Here is a 5,382-nt window from a genome sequence, read left to right as displayed (position 1 = left end):
GTGGCAATTTTTTGGTCCCCCATCTTGGTGCACTTACCTTTGAATCTAATCCTAAATCAATCCCTTTTTTATTTGAAATATGTCACTTCAATTCAACTCTAGCATAATTCTCAATACCTTTCCCTTCTTTGGCTAGATCAAATATATGATCATATCCACTAGACATTACAGACTATAAAATCATGTGCACAATCTAGTCATCTAGTTTTGCAATTGAAATTTCCCACTTTTGAGGTCAACATTCTCAAGATATAGCCACCACCTGTCAATATTCATGGAATAAGTTTTGAATTATGTGAAGCTAGGGTTATTTATTTAAGGGCACCATCATGGATCACTTTTCATCATTAAATATCAACCAAGAGAAGCACTTATTAGTAAAGAGAATCTATATAGTATTTGTAATAGGTGAAAATATTAGGGTTTCACCCAATTATGTAGTAAAACTGCTAATATTGTACCTAAGTACCACTACATTAAAGAGGAGTCAACCCAATAGATCTAACCACAAATCAATAAGGATAGGGCCGATAATTCTATTAGATTCATTATATTGGGGGTTGATTATAGTCTTTTAAGTTGAATTGTGAAAATGTTGAAATTAGGGTAAATGTGCTAGAATTGAAGTAAAAACACATAAATAGTGTGCTACAATCGGTAGATCAAGCCACGAACCTAGATCTGAGTAATATGTGAGTGCTTAGATCTATTCCCAAAAGGATCTCCTAAAATGTTGAGACCAGAATACGCGTCGCTCTGGTCCTGCGTACTTTTCATCATCCAAAGGGGAAGTTGTCCGTCTTTATAAATAAAGTCAATTTTGAGGATTGCATCTCTATATGTGTTCTTGCACATAGTATAGAAGGTAAAATCATTGGGATTAGGGGATTTCCTTAGATCAAACCCCAGTTTTAGAATTAACCATGAAATAGAAATTAAATGTAATTGAATTGTTGTAATAGAAATGATTTCATTTTGAGGGAAATGATAAATAAAGTCTGAAAACACCAATAATATACCTTTTAATGGATTTCTATTTGTCTCCACAAGGAATTAGGGTTTCATGAAGTCTTCATAAACATAGAACATCAATGTCAACTCCAATGCTTCAATCTTGACCTTACTTCTGCTCCAATGCTTGAAAGAATACTAATTGCTTGCTCACTTGAATTTGAATGCTTGATTGCTTGAATTGGTTGCATGAATATCTTAGGTGATTTTTGAAATGAGAGGGGTAGACCTCCTTTTATACATGCTTGTTAAAAAAACAAATTAATTTTTTGACATGAGCTAACACGAGATCTAGGTCCTTGCCAAAATGATGTTACCATTAAGGGGCCCAAAAATGGATCTTGATTGGGAGGACCAGAGCGCTAGTGACCTGATCTTGACCAATCAGGGACTAAGAAATGGGGGGTAGAAAGTGTGCATATTGAAAAAGATGAACTTATTGCATGGTATGAGGAGAGCCATGACTTTGATCAGACCTTGGGACATGAATGCCAAGGTGAGGGCCCAAATAAGGACAAATTTGTAAGGGAGTACAATTTAGGATACTACAATATTCAATAAAGTAATCTCAATAATAGTTGTCTAGCTTCCAAAATATCTATTTATGTGTCTTGATATAGTTAAATTTAATTAGGGGCTTCATTGTTTTCAAGGATGTCATACAACCTTCACTTTATATATTGCAATACAAATATGCTCTTTATTACCAAAATTTCTCATACATAATTATAGTCAATTGGAAACTTGTTATATCAGTAGTAACGCTAAAATTCTACATCAAATAAAATCATGTAGTTGAAAACCATCAAAGGAAAAGATCATAGATATGATCTCATGCATACATCTAGAAATATTAGAACTCATTTATCATAAGTATCTAACAATTAAACCATCTCAAGCCTATAATTTATAGATATCTAGCATTTCTCATATAGCCAAAGCTTTCAAAGTCAATATCATGTTATCAAAGTCAACAATTTTATCTCTCTATTTTACACGATTTTGTATGGATGTTATTAATGGATTATCTAAGCATCTTGTTTGACTATTTTAAAAAAGTTGTTGGCACTAACCCAAAATCTATTTTTATTATCCAAAATATTGCACTTCATAAATTAGCTCTATTGGTGCATCATTTTATTTTTCTGCATTTACTTTATTTCATATTATATGCTTGAGATAGGATATGCTTACTTAGGTAGGTATCTACTTAGATAGGATGTACATGTGACTTGTACATTTGATGTTTGGTTAAGATACATTTGATGTTTGGTTAAGATGTACTATACATGTGACTATATATCCTATTGTTTCACATGGGTTGTATAATCACATTTTTAGTGGAGTATCTTATATATACCCACATTTTTCTCTCACATGAGAAATTCATCTCTTGAATCCATTAACATGTACACATATTGGATTCTTTGATTGGAATAGAACTTATTCTATCATACCAGTCTTCTAAGTTCTTTGTCCTTTCCTTTAGACCTTCTCTATCAAGATGTTGAAGTTATGGTGTTCGTAGAAAAGCAATATTTTTCTCTCTAGAGCACTTACAAAATTAATACACCATGGATCAGTGTAGGGCTATTATAGGTGGTTGCACTAGAATCTATCCTCTAAGTTTATTTCACACGTCCTAATTTGAGGATCCCAGTTTCACCTTCTAGACTAAACATTAACTACATAGTTTGAAGTTGTGGAACACCATAGAGGAGATGGAGGCAAGTGACAACAAAGTGGATCATGAGATGAACCATATCCTTCCTATGCACCCATCACTTGAGCCTCAAGTGAAGTCCATAGAGGTTACTGAAGAGAAAAATAATCATAAGGTTGTACATAGGAGGAATCATATAAGTACTAAATAAATGAAGCATTTTTTTGCTTCTAAGATTATTTATGTTTGTATTAAAAGAATTAGTCGATGGGCTTCCCCTACAAGAAAACTTGGGACTAGAAAAATTGTCTCACGTTGGAAATAAGTTGTCGTTATTACATCTCATTCATTCCTGCTATTTTCATGTATTTTTTTTGTGATATACACTCGCTTATTAATGTATCTTATAAAATACTGTAAAGCGGAAAATCGCGGTCGAACCCTAGTTGGTCTCCCCTCTTCTAACTCCAAGGAGAGAGAAGGGAGGTTCGCTAGGATTCGATGGGTTTTCACTTAGGGGAGAGACTTTACATTCAAAAGAGGGGTTGAAACCCACTAGATCCAATCCCACACAATGTAAGATTGGATGCTAAATGAATTTCAAGGGTTAGGAAAGCAAGGCTACCCTCTTTTGTAAAGAATGTTGATTAAGGAAATTAAGCTAAGGATGCATAGAAAGTCATAAAGATTCGCTTATAAACTGAGTTCGGGTTATAGGATGAAGCTGCGGACCTGGAATTAGCAGTAAAATGTCGATATGGCGTTGTCCTGCAAATTTGAGCAAAAGTTGTCGGGACGATGGCGCCCGGCGCCACGGTCCTTCGAAAAATCTGCGAAACGAAGGGGGATCTGTTCGTCTCTGCACAAGGATTCCAGATCTTCAATTTCAGCCGCGTACCTGCAACCTACACACAGAAAAACGAAGACGATTGGGGGGTTAGGGATTAGGGGTTTGCCTTTAGGTCAAACCCCGGTTTTGGAATTAACCAAGAAATGAGCAAGTGCTGTAAATGTAAATGACTGTAAAACAAGTACTAATACCTTGTTCTAAGGATGTTTGTATCCTTATGTGCGAAGGTTTAGATGTTGTATGTTGTAGTAGTATGTGATCTCCTCTTCAATGGTTGAATCCTTGTCTTGAATGCAACACTTAGCCTTGAATGGAGACTTGGAATGATCAATTGCTTGAATACTTGAATGCTTGAGTATAGTTTTCACGCCTTTTCCATCATATCCAATGAAAGAGGAAAATGTAGTTTATATACTTGTCATTTAGGGCTGATAGACTGATTTTCCCGACCTTAGGCCGACCAGGGAAGTATATTTCCAAATTGCAATAAAAAAGACCCGATATCACTTAGGAAACCGGGCCCAAAATAGGACCCAGGGACCAGGGCGCTGGGCGCTCTGGTCCCACCTCCCGGGACATCAGGGTGCAAGGAGGTTCAGGCCAGGGTGCTTGAAAAATGCAGTTTTCAGTGTCGTGAGAGAGTTTTGGGGTCTCCATGCGTGTTGCGTCGCCATCGTGAAGACCGAAATGCAGTCGAAATTGCAAGTGTCGCAATTTTAGGACGCTACAAATACATACAAAGATAGATGTTTATTCCATTACATAAATCAGTGATTGATCAAAGATGACATATATGATGTCACCCCGATCCCACACACAACGAAGGCAAGTGTGTTTTGTATTTCTAAACAAATGTCTATTGTCAACTTTCAAGAAGATTTTGTGTCTTTAATGATTATAGTGTTTAGAGTCAAGGGTTTTATATAACTTCTACATAAACAACAAAGTTGGATGATTAGTGAATTTAATGAAACCATTTAAAACTAAAACAACAAATGTGAAATCAAAGATTAATAAAAATCAATAATGATGGGTAAGTTCTTTTTTTTTTACAATAGAAGTTATTTGAGCATTAATGTAGGTCTTTTATATAATAATATACAATTAATATTATAATAATGTGAAAATATAAAAAATAATATAATAGTAATAAAATAATATTAAATAATATTAATCATAATATAATAATAGTATATCATAATATACAATAATATAATACTAATGTATACACCTAAAAACGGTATAAAGATAATTAATTAAATAAGCAATTATTTAATTAATTTCTCTTCCCAATTTAATTGAATTCATTAGCAATTTGATTAAATCTCTTTCATCTTCTTATTAATAAATCTAAGGATTTATTTAATAAGTTCATATCAATAGTCCCCTTTTATTAATTCATCCAAATTAATTAATCCTCCCCCATTTAATTCATTTCTTCTAATCCCCTAATTAATTAAAACAAATCAATTTATGAGTTGTTGAAAGTTAATTAGCCTTTTCCTATTATTTAAATTTTTAAATTCAAATTACCCACATGCTTCCTAACTTCTAACCACCTAACCTAACCACCCTTTAACCTAACCCATTCCACCTAATCTGGGGTTTAGCTAACCCTATCCTATCCTGCACATCCTAACCTCCTTATCCTAACCTCCAATGGTGTGGATATTCTCCCCTTGAGACACATGGCACTTTGGCCACATGTCTCCTCTCTTGGACACTTGCCCTCTTATGAGCAAGGCTCCTTGACACTTGTCACCACAGAGATGACAAGTGTCCCTTCCTCCAACCCCTTCTCCAACCTCCTCCAATTTCACCCTTGATATCTTCAGACTCAATCTTGACAATTGATTCC

Source organism: Cryptomeria japonica, chromosome 2, assembly GCF_030272615.1.
Source record: "Cryptomeria japonica chromosome 2, Sugi_1.0, whole genome shotgun sequence".
NCBI classification, from domain to species: Eukaryota; Viridiplantae; Streptophyta; class Pinopsida; order Cupressales; family Cupressaceae; genus Cryptomeria; species Cryptomeria japonica.
The sequence above is the reverse complement of the archived record's forward strand: the minus strand, read 5'-3'. Positions refer to the sequence as shown.